General features: G+C 37.5%; 1 protein-coding gene across 1 annotated transcript in view; it reads left to right on the plus strand.

The window, feature by feature from the left end:
• LOC126175458 (ribosome-releasing factor 2, mitochondrial) overlaps positions 1–25,298 on the plus strand; it is a 225,111-nt gene that overhangs the window by 11,991 nt on the left and 187,822 nt on the right. Inside the window, exon 2 of the mRNA XM_049922265.1 lies at positions 17,281–17,383. The gene's annotated coding sequence lies outside the window, so the exon portion shown is untranslated. The remainder of the gene's footprint in view (positions 1–17,280; positions 17,384–25,298) is intronic.

The following is a 25,298-nucleotide window of genomic DNA, read 5'->3' on the forward strand; positions in this document are numbered from 1 at the left end:
CTCACTAATACAAATTCCGCTTCAAAACCACGCACGCAGCACTCACCTCTGAGCAACAGCAAACTGACCCCAACACACCAAACAAACGAAAACCATGAACACACCACCAGAGGGCACAACAAACAACAACACGACATCTACAAACACGCCACAATCACAAACCAAAATCCGCGCCGTAATGACGTCACACACCACAACACGCTTACATCACGGGTCAAAGCCGACGCGTGAGATCGGATGTTTCTGTTGACCCTCTACCACTAAGCTCTCACGTTTCCAATCTCTTCCAGAGCAGTTCCCAACAATCAGAAAGAAGGGTTGATCAGCTGGACAGGGGAGGCTTAACTGACGGATGAGAAGAAAATTACATAATATCAAATTACAAAATATTTTCAAAAATTGTTTATTTTCGATGATATAATGCATCTTATTTGGTGGATAAATACACCTTCTTAGAAAAGCTTACATTTTATAGACTGAATTGTGTTACAAACAACTTGATTTGAAGCATACTTTAAAAAAAGAATGTAAAATGTGGTGGTGAATGATGCAAACAATATTATAAGTATAGACAGTCTTAAGGGCTAGAAATTAACCATGAATGAAGTCCTATAGGGTTCAATTTTAGATTCAGTCTGATTCTTTACACATGAATATTACCTATCTCTTAACATACATGAATCATTCATATTAATAAATAATGAAATTGTATTGCTTTTGAAAATATAATTGAATAGATAAAAAAATCTACTCACTGTGCAGTGGCTGGAGAAAATGCATAAAAAGGAGCTCAGGAAATATGCAAGCTTTCGGAACCAATGTTCATCCATATTTATATTGTAGTGATATTTTCAAGGAATTAGGTTTGACAACCACACTTTCACTGTGTATATCTTCTCTAACAAAATTCATATTAAAAATCCTTCATATTATGAGAACAACACAATAAGAAAGAAGTTGCTGATTATTAACCAAATTTTCTTCATTACTCATTTGTAAAACATCTCAAAAAGCTCATTCCATAAAAACACGGGAGAACTGCCGGATATCAGTAACGTCCTGCCACGATATTTCGGCGCAGAATCTTCTGGCCATCTTCAGGTGAGTGCCACTGTAGTAGTACTCTGTAGTAGTACTGGTGAGTACACGCTGAGCTCCGCTATTTACAACCGTACTGAGGTGACATTGTGCATGCGCTGCTCAGCGTGCGCGTTCATAACGGTCCCATGCGCTGCGCCTCGCGCCCTCCAGTGTGAAATCCTGGCGTATCGGTATCAGGTCGATTTCCATCTTTATGCAGATAACTATGTTGACTACGAAGTTTCTCTATAACACGATTCCAAGCAGAGTTTAGCTGATAACTGTTATCTTGATTGGTGAGAGTCTCATTGTCAGACAATCTTATTTCCACAGATTCATTGATAATCGAGCTCCAAAAGTTTGATGTATGGGCCAAAATTTTTGTGTCGTTGTAATTCATGGAATGGTCTGTGGAAATACAATGTTCGGCAATTGCGGACTTGGTGGGTTGGAGAAGGGGAGTATGCCATTGGTGTTCAACAATGCGTTCCTGCACAGTTCGTGTTGTTTGCTCTATATATGATTTGCCGCATTCACATGGAATTTTGTAAACACCTGGTTTACGCAGGCCCAGGTCGTCTAACGGATCCCACCAGTGATTAAATTTTGGAAGGAGGGCGAAAGATGACTCTCACTCAATACTTTCTCAATATTCTGCCTATCTGTGAAGAAATATTCCCAATAAATGGTAGATAAACAGTCGACCTGAAGGCTTCTTCCTCTTCCTTGTTCCATCGTTTGTAGGTCTTTATCACTCTGTTCACTTGCCTAGGTGAAAAGCCATTCTTCATGGGGAGTCCTTTGTCTCCCCTCGTGGCCAACCTTTTTATGGAGGATTTTGAGGAGAGAGCACTCGACTCTGCCACTTTTAAACCGACAGTACTTTGGCAGTACGTTGACGACACTTTTATAGTGTTGCCTCATGGTCTGGACTGTCTCCAAGAATTTTTACGTCACATGAACTCCATACATGAAAACATAAAGTTTAGCATGGAGATAGAGAAAGATGGTTGTCTGCCATTTTTAGACGTCTTGGTGCGACGGAAGAGTGATGGCACATTTGGTCACTCGGTGCACAGAAAGCCCACCCATACAGACCTGTATCTACAAGCTACTAGTTGCCACCATCCAGCACAAACAATGGGCGTTCTCAAAACCTTGATCCTCTGTGCCCATACTATCTCTGATGCCGACAGTCTTCAAGCGGAACTGGAACACCTGCAAAAAGTATTTTTGAAGAATGGCTTTTCACCTAGGCAAGTGAACAGAGTGATGAAGACCTACAAACGATGGAACAAGGAAGAGGAGGAGGCCTTCAGGTCGACTGTTTATCTACCATTTATTGGGAATATTTCTTCACAGATAGGCAGAATATTGAGAAAGTATCAAGTGCGAGTCATCTTTCGCCCTCCTTCCAAAATTTCATCACTGGTGGGATCTGTTAAAGACGACCTGGGCCTGCGTAAACCAGGTGTTTACAAAATTCCTTGTGAATGCGGCAAATCGTATATAGGGCAAACAACACAAATTGTGCAGGAACGCATTGTTGAACACCAACGGCATACTCGCCTTTTCCAACCCACCAAGTCCGCAATCGCCGAACATTGTATTTCCACAGACCATCCATGAATTACGACGACACAAAAAGTTTGGCCCATACATCAAACTTTCGGAGCTCGATTATCAATGAATCTGTGGAAATAAGATTGTCTGACAATGAGACTCTCATCAGTCGAGATAACGGTTATCAGCTAAACTCTGCTTGGAATCCTTTTATAGAGAAACTTCATAGTCAACGTAGTTATCTGCATAAAGATGGAAATCGACCTGATACCGATATGCCAGGAAAAAGTTCAAGGCAACCGTTAAATGCGTTTTAGACAGGTACGTGCCGAGCAAAACTGTGAGGGACGGGAAAAACCCACCGTGGTACAACAACAAAGTTAGGAAACTACTGCGAAAGCAAAGAGAGCTTCACATAAATTTTCTCAGCATGTTATGGTCTTAGGTGGAGATTTCAATTTACCAGATATAGACTGGGACACTCAGATGTTTAGGACGGGTGGTAGGGACAGAGCATCGAGTGACATTATACTGAGTGCACTATCCGAAAATTACCTCGAGCAATTAAACAGAGAACCGACTCGTGGAGATAACATCTTGGACCTACTGATAACAAACAGACCCGAACTTTTCGACTCTGTAAGTGCAGAACAGGGAATCAGTGATCATAAGGCCATTGCAGCATCCCTGAATATGGAAGTTAATAGGAATATAAAAAAAGGGAGAAAGGTTTATCTGTTTAGCAAGAGTAATAGAAGGCAGATTTCAGACTACCTAACAGATCAAAACGAAAATTTCTGTTCCGACACTGACAATGTTGAGTGTTTATGGAAAAAGTTCAAGGCAACCGTTAAATGCGTTTTAGACAGGTACGTGCCGAGCAAAACTGTGAGGGACGGGAAAAACCCACCGTGGTACAACAACAAAGTTAGGAAACTACTGCGAAAGCAAAGAGAGCTTCACTCCAAGTTTAAACGCAGCCAAAACCTCTCAGACAAACAGAAGCTAAACGATGTCAAAGTTAGCGTAAGGAGGGCTATGCGTGAAGCGTTCAGTGAATTCGAAAGTAAAATACTAGGTACCGACTTGACAGAAAATCCTAGGAAGTTCTGGTCTTACGTTAAATCAGTAAGTGGCTCGAAACATCATGTCCAGACACTCTGGGATGATGATGGCATTGAAACAGAGGATGACAAGCGTAAAGCTGAAATACTAAACACCTTTTTCCAAAGCTGTTTCACAGAGGAAGACCGCACTGCAGTTCCTTCTCTAAATCCTCGCACCAACGAAAAAATGGCTGACATTGAAATAAGTGTCCAAGGAATAGAAAAGCAACTGGAATCACTCAACAGAGGAAAGTCCACTGGACCTGACGGGATACCAATTCGATTCTACACAGAGTACGCGAAAGAACTTGCCCCCCTTCTAACAGCCGTGTACCGCAAGTCTCTAGAGGAACAGAAGGTTCCAAATGATTGGAAAAGAGCACAGGTAGTCCCAGTCTTCAAGAAGGGTCGTCGAGCAGATGCGCAAAACTATAGACCTATCTCTCTGACGTCGATCTGTTGTAGAATTTTAGAACATGTCTTTTGCTCGAGTATCATGTCGTTTTTGGAAACTCAGAATCTACTATGTAGGAATCAACATGGATTCCGGAAACAGCGATCGTGTGAAACCCAACTCGCATTATTTGTTCATGAAACCCAGAAAATATTAGATACAGGCTCCCAGGTAGATGCCATTTTCCTTGACTTCCGGAAGGCGTTCGATACAGTTCCGCACTGTCGTCTGATAAACAAAGTAAGAGCCTACGGAATATCAGACCAGCTGTGTGGCTGGATTGAAGAGTTTTTAGCAAACAGAACACAGCATGTTGTTCTCAATGGAGAGACATCTACAGACGTTAAAGTAACCTCTGGCGTGCCACAGGGGAGTGTTATGGGACCATTGCTTTTCACAATATATATAAATGACCTAGTAGATAGTGTCGGAAGTTCCATGCGGCTTTTCGCGGATGATGCTGTAGTATACAGAGAAGTTGCAGCATTAGAAAATTGTAGCGAAATGCAGGAAGATCTGCAGCGGATAGGCACTTGGTGCAGGGAGTGGCAACTGACCCTTAACATAGACAAATGTAATGTATTGCGAATACATAGAAAGAAGGATCCTTTATTGTATGATTATATGATAGCGGAACAAACACTGGTAGCAGTTACTTCTGTAAAATATCTGGGAGTATGCGTGCGGAACGATTTGAAGTGGAATGATCATATAAAATTAATTGTTGGTAAGGCGGGTACCAGGTTGAGATTCATTGGGAGAGTCCTTAGAAAATGTAGTCCATCAACAAAGGAGGTGGCTTACAAAACACTCGTTCGACCTATACTTGAGTATTGCTCATCAGTGTGGGATCCGTACCAGATCGGGTTGACGGAGGAGATAGAGAAGATCCAAAGAAGAGCGGCGCGTTTCGTCACAGGGTTATTTGGTAACCGTGATAGCGTTACGGAGATGTTTAACAAACTCAAGTGGCAGACTCTGCAAGAGAGGCGCTCTGCATCGCGGTGTAGCTTGCTCGCCAGGTTTCGAGAGGGTGCGTTTCTGGATGAGGTATCGAATATATTGCTTCCCCCTACTTATACCTCCCGAGGAGATCACGAATGTAAAATTAGAGAGATTAGAGCGCGCACAGAGGCTTTCAGACAGTCGTTCTTCCCGCGAACCATACGCGACTGGAACAGGAAAGGGAGATAATGACAGTGGCACGTAAAGTGCCCTCCGCCACACACCGTTGGGTGGCTTGCGGAGTATAAATGTAGATGTAGATGTATGAACGCACACGCCGAGCAGTGCATGCGCAATGTCACCTCAGTATGGCTTTAAATAGCGGAGCACAGCGTGTACTCGCCAGTACTACTACAGTGGCACTCTCCTGAAGATGGCCAGAAGATTCTGCACCGAAATATCGTGGCAGGACGTTACTGATATCCGGCAGTTCTCCCGTGTTTTTACGGAACAATCAGTACGCCGGGAAAGCTTTAAACATCACATCTCAAAAAGCTTTTTAGTCTGCAGCCATAAAATCATTTTGTTATATGCCAAATGACATAATGTATATGACAGGTAGCAAATTTTAAATCTAATCTCAAATTGTTTTTGCTGGACAACTCATTTTATTCTTTAAAAGCAAATAATTAAAAACTAAAAGCATGTGTAATAAGAAAGACAAAAATGTTTACTTTGTTGATAAATTTTAGTGTGTTTATTTACAAATCATGGGTGCACAGTCAGAAAACTAATTTATTTTGTATATTTTTTTAAGAAATAATGCAAATGATGTGTGGAATTAATTAACAATCTGATCTATGTTACTGATTTTTGTTTTCAGGTTTGTACGATTAGTAAATGAAAATCTTATCCTACAGACAGAATAGGTGGTGTGCATCTGTAGTGTTTGCTGTAAAGCTGCTGTACAATTAATAATTTACTTTTTTCTTCAAAAAATCCCATTGTAATAAGATAATATTAAACTACCAATAGCAGTTTCCAGCAGCTATATAGTATAACTGAGAAGGCAGTAGCTATTTCAAAGTGGCAGTGTCCTTTCTAATTTAGTCAATTAAATTTAGCTGTCATAAGCATGAATAGTACTAAGCAATATAGTGGTGAGTTTTCTGTTAATGCAGTGTACAGAGTAAGCTTCTTGGTTTACTTGTGTTTTATTATTGTATACTTTGACTTGTTTATCTGTGAAGGTTCTCCTTCATGATGGTATCTATGGAACGTAATGAATGATTGGATGAATGAGTAGTGTAAGAAAAAGCTTGATCTTTTGGATCTTACCTAATACGACAGTATGGTGTATGCTTTGCTCAAAATATAGTAGATGAAGCATCAATCCAGGACACATTCTATGCGGACAAGATGAAACTACTCTGAGAATAAAGCAAAAAGTAATGTATCTGATGAGCATTATTAAAGGAAAAACCAATAAAACATTGAAGAAAATGAAACTCAGATACCAAAAATCAGTGGTAGAAATGATAATTGATTCAGATCATTGGTCACTGCCCCACAGTGACAATGAACATTGTATTTACCAAGAAGCAACAAGACTCATATACACAGATTTTCTACAACAGGCACTATATAGAAAGAAACATTCCACATGGGAAAAATATATTAAAAACAGAGATTCCATGACTTACCAAACGGGAAAGCGCTGGTAGATAAGCACAATAAAAAACACACAAACACACGCACAAAATTTCGAGCTTTCACAACGCCCGGTTGCTTCATCAGGAAAGAGGGAAGGAGAGGGAAAGATGAAAGGATGTGGGTTTTAAGGGAGAGGGTAAGGAGTCATTCCAATCCCAGGAGCGGAAAGACTTACCTTAAGGGGGAAAAAAGGACGGGTATACACTCGCATGCACACACACACATCCATCCAAACATATACAGACACAAGCAGACATATACAGAGGCAAAGAGTTTGGGCAGAAATGTCAGTCGAGGCGGAAGTGCAGAGGCAAAGATGTTGCTGAATGACAGGTGAGGTATGAGTGGCGGCAACTTGAAATTAGCGGAGATTGAGGCCTGGTGGATAACGGGAATTTCAAGTTGCTGCTACTCATACCTCACCTGTCATTCAACAACATCTTTGCCTCTGCACTTCTGCCTCGACTGACATCTCTGCCCAAACTCTTTGTCTTTAAATATGTCTGCTTGTGTCTGTATATGTGTGGATGGATATGTGTGTGTGTGCGCGCGCGCGCGAGTGTATACCCGTCCTTTTTTCCCCATAAGGTAAGTCTTTCCGCTCCCGGGACTGGAATGACTCCTTACCCTCTCCCTTAAAAGCCACATCCTTTCGTCTTTCCCTCTCCTTCCCTCTTTCCTGATGAGGCAACAATTTGTTGCGAAAGCTTGAATTTTGTGTGTATGTTTGTGTTCGTTTGTGTGTCTGTCGACCTGCCAGCACTTTCATTTGGTAAGTCACATCATCTTTGTTTTTAGGTATATTTTTCCTTCACGGAATGTTTCCTTCTATTATAACCGTATATATATATATATATATATATATATATATATAATAGAGGGAAACATTCCACGTGGGAAAAATATATTTAAAAAGAAAGATGATGAGACTTACCCAACAAAAGCGCTGGCAGGTCGATAGACACACAAATAAACACAAACATACACACAAAACTCTAGCTTTCGCAACCAACGGTTGCCTCGTCAGGAAAGAGGGAAGGAGAAGGAAATTTCCTTTTGTCTTTCCTTCTCCTTCCCTCTTTCCCGACGAGGCAACCGTTGGTTGCGAAAGCTAGAGTTTTGTGTGTATGTTTGTGTTTATTTGTGTGTCTATCGACCTGCCAGCGCTTTTGTTGGGTAAGTCTCATCATCTTTCTTTTTATATATATATATATATATATATATATATATATATATATATATATATATATATATATATATAATTAAAAAGAAAGATGATGAGACTTACCAAACAAAAGCGCTGGCAGGTCGATAGACACACAAACAAACACAAACATACACACAAAAATCTAGCTTTCGCAACCAACGGTTGCCTCGTCAGGAAAGAGGGAAGGAGAAGGGAAGACAAAAGGATATGGGTTTTAAGGGAGAGGGTAAGGAGTCATTCCAATCCCTTAAAACCCATATCCTTTTGTCTTCCATTCTCCTTCCCTCTTTCCTGACGAGGCAACCGTTGGTTGCGAAAGCTAGATTTTTGTGTGTATGTTTGTGTTTGTTTGTGTGTCTATCGACCTGCCAGCGCTTTTGTTTGGTAAGTCTCATCATCTTTCTTTTTAATTATGCCATTTTAGGCTGTTTTCTTGCTGTTTTATTTTCTGAAAATTATCTAAGAAAGTTTGAATTTAAGATACTGTGTGTACAATTGCCTGCCCTTCTAGATTTAGGTTTTCTGTGACTATTGTAGATCACTTGATTCTGTTATAGGGGTTGCTCCTCTCAAAAGGGTGTGGTGTCTTTCCTTCCCCGAGCCATCTCTACATCTCTGTGAGATGTTACGCACTAATCTATTTCTTAACAAGTCATTAAAATTCATATTATTCAATTTCAAACAGATAAAAATGGCTTGTTGGTGCCAGGAACAGACATTGATGGTGTGTGACTAAATGGAACATTGAGTATTCACTTGTAGAGAAAAATGCTAACTAATTTTTCCATTCTTTCATCCCATAATGTCTTTGAGAATTAGTTTCTGGAACAAATGCCGCTGAAATAAATCAAGTATTTGTTGGATGAAAGTTAGCTGTAAGAATATTGTCTGAGGCTGACAGCTTCACATTTTGCAGTCATCTTTCAGGATGTCACAATCCTTCTGCTTGTTCTTCTTTATGGTATCTGTTGCTAGTAAAAACATAATTTTTATATGAAGTGTAATTAATACAGGTAAAAAAAAGGACACTGCTGCAAAAACTAGAAACAAGAAATTGAGAAACTGCAGATTCACTGGAATATTGAAAACATCATGTTGAGTCTTAATACCTATTGTAAACTGACCCATGTCCTTATAACATGTTGGTGACTGTTATTCTTCAGTATAGTAACACAGATAATAGAAGATAAACAGCAGCAATTTTAGTGCAGCTAAGAAAAAACAGCTTTTCTGCTAATTTCACTAATTCGTTTTTGCTTGTGACTGCAGAAAGAGCATATTGCATTAGAATGATAGTGTTTTGTTAAAGCAGTGTGCACAATCAGTCTCTAGTTACTGCTTCACTTTCTTATTTAATAACTCTACCATTACTACATTGACAAAGGTGGGGCTCCAGATTGTGGTGGAGGAGTGAATGAATTGCTAACAGAAATAGGACTGCCACAAACAGATATTTAAAAATGTGGTGAATTTTAAAGTATTCAGATTTTAAACTCATTCATCCAGAAAAAAATGCCAAAGGAATGAAAAAAGGCCCTGAAAACTGGGTGTAGGAAATTATTGGGCTGTACCTCCGGAGCAACAGACCAGATTCAAATTCCACAGTGCACAATTATGAGCTGTAGGTAGTTAATAACTAATAAATGAGAGTTAAAGACAAAATAAAAATAAACTGAAATTGCTAGTGAAAAGAAATCTGCAAGAAAAAGGGTAGGTACAGGAGATAAAAGAACAAAGAAAGAATATGGGATGAAAACTGGAAGACTTCAGTCAGGAACAGGGGTTGAGATGAAAGAAAAAGGAAAGGAAAAAAGCACAGAGAAGAGAAAAAAATGAAATGGAAAGTAAACATAAAACATACTAGCACATTAAAATGTGTACCAAACCATGACTCAAAATCAGAATCATGGCCAATGCTTTTACCAACTTAGCTGTCCATTCAGGACTTAAGCATTGGTTTCTCAGTTCCAACAAAGAAATTATAATTTCTGAAACTAATTTAATTTGGGCGTAACCATTCTCTTGTTTTCTCATTCTCTCATGTTTTATGTTTCATTGGCTGGTATCTTGATGCTTGTGTTCTGTCATATATAATTTCGTGAAAGTGTGCAACCACTATCAGATTAGAGTTTTTTGTTCATGTATAATACTGCTTAAAGTCTTAGAGAAGGTAACTGTGTACTATGAAGTCAATAAATCGTTGAAGCTGTAGCCTAGTAATAGCCCTCTGACTGATAGAATGATCAGTTGTACAATTTTGATAAAGCTGATGGTTTAAAAAAGGATACCTGCATTTCCAGGCTGTTAGCATTGTGAGGAACTGCTTCAAGCTGTTTCAACAGATGAATCTGATAGCCCTCTGACTGATAGAATGATCAGTTGTACAATTTTGATAAAGCTGATGGTTTAAAAAAGGATACCTGCATTTCCAGGCTGTTAGCATTGTGAGGAACTGCTTCAAGCTGTTTCAACAGGTGAATCTGATATCTTTTCAAAAATGCCACAGTGAGCAGTAGTTATCAAAATCCCATATTTTAAGCTGAATGAAAGGGTGTCCTCACATTGTTTTCTTTCTTTTTCTCATTAAGGGACCACGAGTTTTGGTGCTCCCCAACACTTATGAGGTAGTGCTGATAAGACCCTGGCTTTATAAAGAAAGTAATGCTGTATGAGTATGAAATATTGATTTGCTCAACATGTTCGCCTTCGAGCTCAACTCCTTTCTGGCATCTTTGCTCCAGAGTCTTTAACCCATCCAAATAAAAGATTTCAGTTGTGCTGCAAACCTCTGATCCACAGCCTTTTTGGTTTCCTCAGTGTTCAGAAATCATTTTCTGGTGAGATGTTTCTTGATATTTGGGAAAAGATAAGTCTGAGGGAACCAAGTCAGATGGATATGGCGGAAGTTTGAGGATTTCAAAGTAAAGGTCTGCCAATTGTTGCTGTGTGATGGGTGCCTTGTGAGGAGGGGCATTGTCTTGCAGAGACAATATTCCTTCTCTCGGCTTTCCACAACATTTGGAGACCAATTGTTGCTTCAGTTTGTTGAGAAGTTCAACATAGTACTTTGACATGATGGTTTACCATGTTCTTAGTAGTCTGTAAACAGGATTCCATCTTTATCACAAAAGATGGATGCTAGCAACTTGTCAGCTGAGCTTTGTTTTGAACTTCTTTAATCAATGTGTGTGTATTCTTTGGACTATTATTTGGGCTCTAGATCATAAGTGTGTGTCCAGGTTTCAACTATGTTGATGAGATGATCCAAAAATCCTACAGAATCCCAGGGAAACTCGACCCAAATGAACTGTAAAGCAACCACTCATTCACACTTTCGGTCTGCCTTGACACATTTAGGAATCCATTTGGCTGAGAGCTTTCTCATGTCCAACACTTTGTGAACAATATGACCCACATGTTCTTGGGATATGCTTTGGGTCTCTGTTATATTTTTAGCAGTTATCCTTATACTATCCAGAATCATGGAATGAACAGCACACACTGTTTCCAGAACCGTGACTTAATATGGCCTTTCAGTATGCTCTTCATCTTCAGTGCCATAATGCCCTGTTTTAAATGCAGCAACTCATTTCTTGATGGTGGAATAGGAGTGGCAGTTATCGCCCAGTGTACCAGGCATATCATCATAAATTTATTTGGTTGTGTTCCCTTACAGCTCAATTCTCTCTCACTGTGAGTTCTCTGTTTTCTTGTGCCATGTTCGTTTCAAACATGCACCCAAGAAATAAAAATCAATGTTACTGATATACAAGTACTATCACCCATTATGTAAAGAATAAAGTTTAATGCAAAAACAAAATGTCAGAATTAATGTACATCAATTTTAACTAGGAAAAGCCAACAGCTTATTAACACCCCGTTGTAACAGGTGCGTTTCATTGGTCCTTATTACAAAATAGTACACTATAGTGGCTGGCACAGAAGTAGAGTCCAGACATGAATGAGTATTTAGATTCTCCAAGAAAGGGATACAAACGTGAACGGAAATCAACCGACTTTGACAATTTTAACAAAGAGCTCGTGCATAGAACTGTACTTGGATATTACGACAGAGGAGAGTATTCAACGGATAAAAAAATACAGTCTGACCTCCATGAAAAAATTAATTACTCGGGCTCAGAGACCTCTGATCTTCGTCTTCGCCACTCGCTTGGTTTCCGATTCAAGAAGTGTAATGACAGACAAGGAAATTCTTAATGGAACACAGAGACATTGCAGCAACAAGAGCGAAGTTTTTTGCGTACGGTGCACTTCTTGCGTGCTGAAGACACCAGGCCGGTAGTGTCCTTGCATGAAACTCTGGTTTCACAGAACCACGCCAATAAGTATATATAGCATGACTCCAATGGAAATGGCAGTTTGAAAGTGCCTATTTTTAGAGGTGGCCGATTAATCATTGCCCATGATGGTTCATTAACCACGTGCTACATACCAGAGGCCAAACTTGTTTTTGTGGCGGGAAAAGTTCTTGCCAATACGATTACCATTCAGAAATGAATGGAGAAGTTTTTAAGAATTAGTTTATTCGATTGTTGTCTGTGCTGGAAGAAGGGTCAATTATCATGATGGATAACACCAGCTACCACTCCATGCAGATAGAAAAGCTACCACATTCAAATTGGTGCAAGGCAGATATTATGAAGTGGTTAAAGAGAAAGAATGTTTCATTTTCAATCGATGAAACGAAGGCTGAACTCCTGTCTAAGGGAGAAATAGTAGGTGCCAAAAGGACTTACGAATTAGATCAACTGCCAAACGAAATGGGACACCAAATGGTACATCTACCACCGTATCACTTTCAGTATAATCCCATTGAATTGATATGGGACCAAGTAAAGCAAGAAGTAGCGAAAAGAAATACTACTTTCAAACTTGCTGATGTCAAGAAGCTAACACACGAAGCTCTTGACAATGTTACTTAGCAGAACTGGAGAGGTGTCTAAAACGTGCAGAAGCATTGCAAGAAACTGATTTCTTGAACCAGGGTTTAAAAGACACCCAAATGGAATCTGTGATTATACACCTGGCTGAAACAAACGACAGTGAATCTGAAGACACGGAGCCAGAAGATCCTTCAGTTTGGGTAAGTGCGGTCTATGTAAAAAGCTGACGTGATTTAAATGTTTGTCTATTCATTTCAGCTATAGAGGACATACTGCGAATGTTTTCACCTTACAGTAGATGTCTGATAAACAAGTGGTGGCGATTAGTTTACTCGACAGTAACTGCCAATTAAAATAAGATTGTCAATTCTGCATTAATTAACAACAGTTTTTCCCAAAATCCTGTATCGAATGTCTTTACTTTCTGATATAATCTTATTGTATTTGGTTTACTTGTGCATTCGAAATTTAACTCTCTTTTTTCATAGAAGGATTTACTGGCTGTTTCGTATTAAGAGTAATGCAGTTCATAAAATGACAAAACGTTGTGGTGCTTCTGTATCGACTGTATATATAAACTGTGCAGTAACATCAGAACAGTCCCAGCACCTATGCAGATTCTCTGTGAAGAGCATAGAAATCTATGATATTTGACGATTTTTACAAAAAGCTAGAACGTAGAATTGTATTACTTCAGTGTAATAGAGGATAGTATCCGATGGCTAGAGACATACAGGGTAAAGTCTGCGATAAAATTGGTTATTCTGGCCAGTCATTTCAATGCACTGTCTTCTCGGCCCACTTGGTTTTTAATTCAGAAACTGTAATGATGGACGAAATTTGTAACACAAGACAGGGACATTGCAGTAGTAAGAACGAGGTTTTTGTGTACCAAGCACGTCTTGTGGGCTGAGAATAATAGGTTTAGAGCAAATTTAGATAAATCTTGGGTTTCACAAAACCTTTCGAACAAATATTTTGCTCGACTTCAGTGAAAATATTGGCTTCAAAATAACATCAATTATTTTTGCGTAGCTTATTTGGTGTTTTGAGTGATGGATGAAATGACGAAGGATATGTATTTGCAGCCAGTTATGTATTTTCGGGAATTAGGGAATATTCTCGGTCATATTAGGTGAGTCGTTCGAACAAAACTCTTGGCGACAGCCTACGACGACTCGCGCGCTGCTGCGCACGGAGTATCGCAGAAGTAATTTGCCTCTGTATGTGATATGATACAATAATGATGTCTGAAATGTTACCAAAAATAATTTTGTAGTTTTCTTAACAACTTTATCATGGGAAGTTTCTTTGCAGTCCTACAGAACGAAAATTCATCAACAACATTTTTCACTACGTAGTCGGCACAGTTTCACACCTCTTATAATAGTCTATTTTTTATCTCAGAATACTTTTATGTTTCCGAAATAAAAGACGCAACATATGCATCTGTAAACATTGGGATGTTCATTCCTCAAAAATTTCTTGTAACGTTAGTTTTCATTTTTTTCCCCCTAGCAGCTAGTGAGAATTTTCTTTTGGAAAGTACTCAGTCATATTCTAGACAAAAAATAGAGTGGCTCAGTACTTTTTTAAATTTTTACGAACATTTGAAATTATCTCTATAAAAAAACTGGCAATGCTGTAAGATGGTGAGATGACATTGAAGCCCTATTTTCATGCCGGCCACTATAGTAGAGTGCTCATTGATGGTATTATAAAAGTATACCCAAACTTTGTTGATGTTGTGTAAAACACTGCAGCAAAGTTGTTATTTCATCTAATTGTGTGTAAATAACACAAGAAAATATTAAAAAATGAATTTAGATTTATTTAATAGGTTTCCTGGAGTTGATAAACAAAAATGAATTGAGTACCTTAAAGATATGTTTCTTAAGAAAGAAACTTGTACCTGTAGTTTTATTTGCTTTCTTTGTTTTTGTTTTAGTTAGTTATGTGTACTACCATTAAACACATTCAATCTGAATATGACAAGTGTGAAAAATGAACAAATGTTGCCCACATTTCATAAGCAACATATCTGCTAGATATATTAGTCAGTTATTTGTATGTTCTGGGATTATAACTGCAGCCTTTTCGTATGATGTGGTATGAGTCAGTTATACAGTTATTGTACATCTTGTCAGCAACATGAGATAAGTCAACTTGCTGACCATTTCCACGATTTCTTAAGGCTATTTTTTACGTTCATACAGTGATTTGTATTTATCTATGTTCTCTCTCTCTCTCTCTCTCTCTCTCTCTCTCTCTCTCTCTCTTAAAAACACACATATACCTCTATATAGGCCTTATAATTATTGCCTAACCTGCCCAATGCTGGAGTCCATTTTGCTGAATTCTGTTTCCAGCATTGTTCTTTTAGGTTCTTGACACACATACACACATCCATGCATGCGCATGCCCTTACACACACACACACACGCACACACACGCGCACACACACACACACACACACACACACACACACACACACACTACTAAACATACAGAAATCCAATGGAGTAGAAGGAGTTGGCAAGTATATACGACTTGTGTTGGGTTTACATTTATTATTTTCGTCTCCAAATACCTCACTTGTTTACATGCCACACTAAGGCTGGCTGATGAATAGTGTAAATCATTTCTCCTTCTGATGTTGTATGTTTGAATTTTACTGTTGATTTCAAACTGTGGTTGACTGTTAACAACAAACTTCAGAAGTATGCTAAACTGTTCAAAGAACAGTCTCCAAGACGTTCTAGAAAGGGCATTGCTTACAATCCTTATTACATACTTCTGCACAACAAACACAGTGTTTCCTCAATGACATGTTATCCCAGAATATTACACCATATGATATTAATGAATGAAAATAGAAAAAAAAAAACTCAACTTTTTGAAATTTTCATCTCCAAAATCTGGTAACTGTAATTCAAAAGTTGCACAGATTTGATACTTAACAAGCCTTATAACATTTTATTTACAGTGCAGATTCTTATTGATGTAAACATCTAAGAATTTCAAATATTCTGTTTCGTTTATTGATTTACCATCGTTCATTATTTGTAATGGTGTGGTCAGATCTTGTGTAGCACTGAATTGCTCGTACCGTGTTTTATCCAAATACGGTGACAGTCGATTTTTCAGAGAACCATTTATTAATATTAAAAAAAAAAATTATTTATGTTTGCAAGTGTGGAAGTTCCTCCATTAGTGTTCATTATAATACTTATCAGCAAAAGGAACTACTTCTACTTCTTGAATATATGTTGGAAGATTATTTATGTATTACAAGAACAACAGCATACCCAGTGTTGGCCCTTGTGATACATCTGTAATTATTATTCTCATTCTTAAATTGTTGTTTCATGTGGTAACATGATGACTGTTCAAAGGTTTGCAATTGACTAATTAATTGCTTTTAAGAATTCCTCAGTATTGTGGGAGAAATTGTCTAGGAGAAACAAAATTAATCTGCATTTGAAAACACTGCTACTGTCTACTAGACACTTTATTTCTACAGGTAGAGTAATCCACCCATTTATTGATCTCCACAGATCCCTGGATGCTAATGAACTGAAATTACATGCATTATCAAAACAAAGAAACTGAAAAAGGGAAACAGCTCTTAGAAATCACATTAATAATTAACTGTTTTTAAAATGATATAAAATATTTGTCCTCCTCATGCCTAAATTTCATGCAATAAGGTTAGCAGAAACATTTCTACATTAGGAAAGCTGCCGTTCCCTCTGTTTTATTAATAATCTGTTGATATGTCTTGCTGCTCGCAGAATATTTGTATGATCACATTGACATTGATCATAGAGCAAAACAGTTATCTATATTGTGAAAGACTTTCACTGCCAAAAATTTCACTTACTTCTGTGCTAATGATAGGTGTGGAAGCAGGGAGTGCAGATTATTTTAAGGCAAAAGAAACATTACTGATTTCAGGGACCACTATTGGCTGTCTGTATAATGGAAAAAGTTAAAAACCTGTGTCATATGAGCATTCTAGAGTGTAAGTTTATGATAAATTATTGCAAATAGTCATAGTTGTACATAAAATTTATTCTGTGAGGGAAATTTTGCTGTTAATAGACCATTTAAGATGAATAGGAACATTCACAGAAGCCACTTTTGGTGGCGGCTTCTGCCTGTTAATGTGTAACTTAAGTCATCCAGCATTAATGAAGGCTCCCTTTCATTATGGGATGTACAGAATGTATAGGATGATGAAATGAATGAATAAAACACTTAAGCAGATAAGAGGCATGTGCTAATTATTAATAAATTTTATTCCAGAGGGTCAAAATGTTGATAGGATTGCCTCTGCTGGGCAACTAAATGAAAAGATTTGCAATGGGAAGAAACTGACTGAAAGATTCTTTGGTGTTGAGAGTTTAAGGTATGTTGGGATTAGTTTTTTAAATTTAGTTTTATATTAATTTCATCTAATGGGTTTTTGTGTTAGTCATTTTTGTGTAGTTTGGGGTGTGGCAGCTTTTGGATGTATGTTCTCCTCTGCTAAATATGCCTTTGGAAATAGCTTTGCATATGTGAAAAGTGCAAAATTACAACTTGATTTCAATATCATATTAGCACTCACTGGATAAATGGGTTCTTAGATTGAAGGAAAGTAAGTGTATACCTCCAGAGAGATCGCATCTAATTAAGCATGGTCATTGCCTGATTAATTGGTACACAACAGTTTCAGCTATTGTTAATAGATACCTGCTTCTTTAGAGAGTGATTCATTTGTAATTAATTTGGACTGAAATTCAATTAACCCCACTGAAAACTCATTACAGGAACCTCTTCTATTGTTCTTTGCATTCTGAAGCAAGCAGTTCATACGACATCCTGTGTAGTGCTACACACTTTGTGAATAGATGTAAGCTGTGTTCATCAGCCAGGACTGTCATTATTATAAGTTTATGTCAGGGCTTTACTTCTGTTTGCCTTTGTTGGCATTACTCATGAATTTTGTTTACATTCAACCTTGATCGTGTGTGTGTGTGTGTGTGTGTGTGTGTGTGTGTGTGTCACTGAGTAAACTGTTTGAAATAAAAGTGTGAGTTATTCAATGAAGCACAGTATGTAGTAACTGATCTAGACTTTGTAATCCTGTCTTCTGCTGTATGTTATTTCAGAAAAAATTATTTTAATGGAAAATAAAATAATCACGTGTAGTCTCTGGCTTCCAAGTTTAAAATTTAATGAGTCACTCTGCTATCTACGGCAATATCAAAGTCTGTATAAATGTCTTCGGGTGTAGGACAAATGGGTGTCCCTGCAACTATTGCGGCTCTGCTCACTTCTACAGTTGTGGGTGTAGATGGGAGTGGGAAAGGGGAAGGGTGTAGTTGATCACATACCCGTAAAATTACTTCAACTAACAAACTCTACAGCCTCAGCAATACATGAAAATGTTAAATAAATGAAGTTCAGTTTCGGCAATACAAATAAATAAAATATATATGATGCAAGTCACCAAATTATAGGCTTAAAATAAATTGTGATTTACTTGTTAACTTAGTTTGTCATAAATAAACTGAATGTTGAACTTATAAAGTTCATTTAATGCTATAACTGTGTTGAACTGCTAAACAAAAGCTCTAGCTGCATAAATCAGCATAAAATCAATAATCAGTGCATGAGTGCTAAAAATTCAGCAGAGTCTAAAAAAAAGTTTAAGTGTTACCTCCACATTGAAATGCGACTGTGTCAGCATTGTGCACAGAGAAAGTCTTAACTGTTACATGCACTACCCACAAAGTTTATCAAGTCCTGAGAATGTGCAGCCACCTTGCCACTAAGAAACTAAATCAAAAACTTTGAGCAGACTGACACAGATTTATTTAACTTCCAAAGACATACAAAACAGTAATATTCAATTCACAGTAGCTGTTTGGTATATGTACACTGCTTGCATCCCCTTGAACTGCACCTGTAGCACACTTACTTTTGAAGTACTGGTCCTGCAGTAATTGGCGTGCTGGACTATTCAAATAAATTAATATTTTTTGAAAGTGTTACTGCCTGTGGTTCAGTGGGCATATTGAAATGTTTATGGTGTGCTAACTACCAAATGAAGTAGAAAACATAGCAGTTTAATGAAACTTTTCCATATATTAAAAAAAGATGAAATTTACACATTTAACTGGTACAGATTTTGTACCAAGAAAGCTTGCTGAGAACTGAGAAAAAGTGAGCTAGAACTGAAAAAGTATTGCTTCTCCCACATCATATATATATTATTACAGTAATGCTTAACATAATCCTGTATTGTTGTATAAATGTTTTTTACAAAGCTACAATAATGAATCTGAGTATGATACAAAAGGATCAATATATAGCAAAGTTATGATTTTGATAACAACATTACAAATACATTATTTGCATTAAATTAAATTCAACAACAATGTTTCCAATTAACATACAAATTACAGCACGTTGAGTGATCCTAACATGTTGCAGATATTTTTACATAACATGCTTTGTATATAGCCAAATTTTGAAAAAAATATACTTGGTTCTCAACACACTGAATGAACTAACAGAACAGGGATATGAAGGAGCCATTGGCCAACATAGTGCTTTTGAGGCTGGAAAAATATACCTTGATTTCATAATGGGGAAGGAAGTAATTGAGCTTCTAAACATCTTGGACAAGAGTTTCTAAGGAGAAAAAGAACAGTCTCAGGACTTCATCAGTTGAATTTATAATTGAGGTTTTCTTCCTTATGCAAAGAATGTAAAGATATCTGAACTTGGCTTAGAACAGCTGCGACTTCCAAGGAAAAGGAGTTCCTAAGCAGTTGTCCAAGGGCATGGATCCACACGAATTTCTATCGCTGGAAGAATTTTACTGCCAGGAATAATTTCAAATTATTGATATGGCTGCCCAAGGACTTAGATATTGAATACTTGGCCAACCTAGCATGAAGAAACAGGTTACAATGGAAAAAGTATTGTTGGAGGAAAAAGGACATGATTTAGTGTCTCCATACGTAGAAATTGATGTTCAAACTCTGAAAATAGAACTTGAACGCTTTCATTTACGATACAAAGTAAAATGCCTGAATGACACAAAAGAGCTTTTGGTTTCTGTGAGAAAAGAAGTTGAATAATTATTTAGTTATGTTGAAGCACTGGTAAGAGCTATCCTTGTGTGCCCAGCTTCAAGCTTGAAGCAGAATGCATTTTTACTGCTTTACGATGGCTAGGAGCTACTTGTGTTCTGCAGTGACACAGCAGAGGCTCAGTCATTTAACAGGGTACAGTGTGCACAAATTGTTGTTAGATCAGATAGACTAAAGAAAAATTGCTAGAATATTTGTAACTGATTTTGACAACAGGAGAAATATTTTCTGATCACTATAGAATGACCTTTTTAAGATTATTTTACCATAAGCTGTTGATACTGTATTTATCATTTCTGACATTGTAATTACTTACATTTTTATTTTTAGTTTTCTTTTTGTGTTTTTAAATGTATTTTAATGTTTGAAAAATAAACTAAATAAAATTATGTATGTAATAGGCAATTTATTTACATTTCCAATAAAAATCAAGCAGAAGCTAGTTAGAAAAATTTAAGTTTGAAATAGTTACCATGGTTATTTAGGATATAATAATCATAAACACAGTGTCGATAAATTTAAATGTTAATACTCTATAGAATGAAATTTTTCACTCTGCAGCAGATTGTGTGTGGATATGAAACTTCCTGACAGATTAAAACTGTGGGCCGGACTGAGACTCAAACCTGGGACTACCTTTTGTGGGCAAATGCTCTACCCTTTCTATCCCCCCCTCCGTCCCACCACCACCACCACCACCACCACCACTAACAACAACAACAATTTAATGCTGGTGATACCTGTGCTTAACACTGAACTAAATACATAAATAAATTAGGTTAAATACTGTCCATTAGTACTGTAATATGTGGTTGAAACAAAATAATCGTAGTATCACAAGGTTCAGATTATGAGGTCCTATTGTGCCATGTTATGCCCTCTACTAAAGAATGGCAGTTGAATTTCCTTTAAAGTGCAAAGTGGCTAATCATTCAAATATTACAACATTAACCATAAACTTACAGTATATACACTTACAGAAGTGTACTATTGCAATAATCATTTTGATGTTATACATGATGTTCTCTTTTCAGTAATATTTAAGTAGATAAGGAAAGACTGAATATATATATATATATATATATATATATATATATATGTGTGTGTGTGTGTGTGTGTGTGAAAAGTTTTAAACAATAAAAAAATGGACAGATAAAAGATATGGTTTTTCTTGCTTCTTCCAGTGCTGCTCTCAGTTTTATTGTTGCATGCACCAATCTTACATTTCAATCATCTTCATTAATATGTGTTTTAGAAAAGATTAAGTTCTCTTATAAGAAATATCTTACATCTAACATTCGGATGGCAAAGAAGTCACTGAATGTGTATGATTATTGACTGCCATTTAGTCACAACATTGCGTGTTGTATTGATCAAGATATGACTTAATTGACATATTCAGTCATATTTAATGCAGACACAGCAGCACCATATTGCTGATCAACATTCAGATTTGATATGTTGTCATGCATAAGTATTAGAGTGCTCTTATGTCGTAAAGCATTCAGTAATAAATCATCATGTTTGATGAAAACTGAACATAATTAAAATGAGAGCTGTTCACTGCACTCTTATCACAGGCATTGTAGCATTAAATTATCTTAATTTTCTTGGCGTGATTCTCATTTTGATGTGCTTAGAATTCTCATAACTCATTTAGTCTAAAAGTTATTATTTCACCGTGTCACAGTATATGACACATTGTTTACTTAGCTGGCTGGAATCACCATCATTGGACATTTACAGTGCTGGGAAAACTATTACAGTTATCTCCCTGAGCTACCTGTTCAACTTTTTTTCATCCACTGCAGGTTTACATGGGGGCTGCCTCCTCCTCACCTGTTCCAGCCACGCCTCTGTCCACTTACCTGCACCACTGCATCAGGCTTGCCATCACGATTCACACTATCTTACAGCTAATGATAAACAAACATTCATTAAAGTGAAACTTGTTAACAAATAAGTACCATGTCATATTCATTGTTGTAGAAGATACTCTGTGCAATTAAAGAACAGGAAGAGACATTGAGAAAATCCCTTTTTTCACATCAAGAAAGAACATAAGGCAACCAGAAGCAATCGATATACACTTCGTGACAAAACATGTGAGGCACCTGGAAAACATGCTCACATGTCAACGTAATTTTGTATACATATTCAGCATTTGTGGATTTGTAAATTCTCTGTGACAAATAGAACAGTCACTAGTGTGCATTAGTATTGTTACTGTGCCTGGTAGGTTATATAGGGGTTGTGAACAGTATCAGACATTGAGTGATCAATGTGAAGGACACACAATTGATGCATAGTCATGCGAGACAGAGTTATCAGCACCTAACAGTGTCTAAAAGGAGCACCATTTTGGATCACCTTTTGGTCGGCTGGTTGAATTGTTCAGTATCCAGGTTTGTGGGTCATTTGGATATGACATGGCTCAGTGGTGGACTGCACTGGAATATGAGGGTAGGCATACACATTGTCAAGCTCCTGGTCAACCACATCTGACCACCACAAGGGAAGATCACTGTGTTGTGCGCCAAGCGCATTGTAGTCCTCTCACATTTACACCTACCATCTGAGAATAAGTAATGGAGTCCCTGCACCATTCTGTGTCACACTACACTGCACCATTGGTCGGAGGCTATCAGAAGTAGATTAATGAATTACAATTAAATGTGTAGACTGACATTAAACTGTAACACAAATGCTGGTTTGAGGTTGTGCTGTGACTGGGAGATATGGACTGTTGATGAACGGTACCACATCGTGTTCAATGATGAACATGCTTCTGTACTACCCCAGATGATCATAGATGCAAAGGATGGTGGTGACCTAAAAGGAAGTCTTATTCTTCCAGTATTTTGGAGAGGTACAGCAGTGTTACTTATGGATTCTTGGTGGTGGAAACCATCGGGTACAACTGCAGATTACTGCTGGTAGTGATTTAAGGGTACTTGGGCATCATAATTGTATGTCACAGACATATTAAATCCTCATGTTTAGCTTTCATGCAGCAGTATCATGGTGCCATTTTTGAACAAGACTATGGTCATCCACACAAGGCACATGTCTGTATGAAGTGCTTCCTGATGTTGAGGTACTGTCATGGCCAGCATGGTCCTTATATCTGTCACCAATAGAAAACATTTGGGTCCAGTATGGATGCCAACTCTGCCCCAGTACCAGTATCCAGAATATCAAGTACCAATTACAACATTTGTGGGCCATTGTGCCTCAAGAGGATATAACTAGTTGATGGCACCTTTCCCAACCAAATCAGTGCATACATCCAGGCAGGAAGGGGTGCAACATCATACTGATAACTGGGCTCATACTGCCAAGTTCTTCATAAATTTGATGCAATTTTCTATTCAGTGAAATAAAATCACAAACCTGTGAACTTGCATTTTGCCCCCACCCCCCACCCCTCTGTCTGGATGCTTCTCTTATTTTGTTAGGCAGTGTATGATAATATGAAACAATTTTTCTCAAAGCTGTAACTTTAAATGTAGATCACCAGTCCCAGGATAACAAAAAGAAAGTTAATATCTGAGGACTGGATGACACTGATGGGTGCCAGTACAACGAAAAACCAGTCCAGCATGCTGCAAATTCATCTTGATGGTTGTGTTAAAAAAAACACTCGCAGTGGCTATGATAGTTCTGTTCTCTGTCAGAGCTGCATTCCTGTGCTGCCTCATTCATTGTTGCATCACATCACTAGCGTCTTCATACATTTAATAATGCACAGTGTCCTTGTGAAGTTTGCATCATTGTAACTGTGAATAGAACATTAAGCCTATTGGTGTTCATTGTTTCAACTATCCATATGCTGCTCTGGTGTGCAACATGGCAAATGAAGTTTCTTTTGTTCGCGTTTGTGTTGCTTTGAGATATAGTCTGTTTGTGATACTTTCTTTGTCTGTACATTTACACCTTCTTCTGTGCAGTACGATTACTGTGCACCTTTTATTTTCCCCAATAATAGTACTGGAAATCATACAGTGATGGTACCTATAAGAAAGCTTTATCATACTGCAGTTTTGTCATCCAGAAAAGAACCTCTGCAAAGATACTCAAAATAATCTTTTTCTTTCATATTTGTTTTTAATGATACCAAGTGGTATGGCTTGTAACCCAAAATGATTATATTGACAAGAAAATTATTTGCTGACTACTCTACATTGAACTCCCATTTCTGTTCTGGTTTTGCCTCATATCATATCACTTGTAATTTGTTCATAAATGCATTTCTTTTTATGTTCTCATTTGAATCTGTTTTTTGTGTTCTCAAATCTCACACACCTTTGTGATTCACATCATTGCTGTTGCATATAGGTAGCAGATTGTGCCAATTTGCAATAGTGTGTTCTTGTCTGTGTTATCTGCTTCTGAATTCTTTCTGATTTCCTTCATTTAATTGAAACTATGAATGACTATGAAAAATGTTTTTTGTGCTCTCAACAAGAAACCTCAGCAACTTTTCCTAACTGTCTAAGGGTAATTTATTTTTTAGAATTCTCAGTTTTTTTGGCTTCTGATATGTGTCTGTCGCTATGTTTTACCTAGTTCAAATATTTATGAAAATATGTCTATAGGCTGCTCTTTCAGAGGCTGAAATTTTCCAGATTCGACACTATAAAAATAGCTCATTCACAATTTGCATGTCCTGCACAGATCTGATGCTTCATTTGCTTACAGTACTACATATTTTTTCAATAATCTTGCAATAATTTAATTTTCCTTTATTTATTCCAGGAAGCAGACAGCACTAACCAAAGCAATTGAAAGAACACATTGTATGTATCTCTTTCTTGCTGGGTCTGAATGCTGTGTAGCATATATTTCAAGTTACACTTCTGCCACATGTGCAACGATACAATATTTCTGCTGCATCATGTAAACTCATGTCAAATCAGTTCCTGGATCTTGAGCTAGTTAAATTCAGAAGTCAGCTTCTATCATTCACTTTTTCAAATTGCTTAATTTGCTGCTTTCTGGTTAGGGACACTTGATGGGCTCATGAAGTTTGCAATTCTTTTCTCTCTCTATTACTCCATCAGTTAATATTGATTGTGTAGCCGGCATTGAGCTATGCTACCAGTGTTCTAAACAATTTTTCTTGTGCCGAAGATAAACTCTACAAATCTTGAAAATTTATTTATGTATTTACTTCTG

The sequence above is a fragment of the Schistocerca cancellata genome, chromosome 1 (genome assembly GCF_023864275.1).
Source record: "Schistocerca cancellata isolate TAMUIC-IGC-003103 chromosome 1, iqSchCanc2.1, whole genome shotgun sequence".
Classification (NCBI taxonomy): Eukaryota; Metazoa; Arthropoda; class Insecta; order Orthoptera; family Acrididae; genus Schistocerca; species Schistocerca cancellata.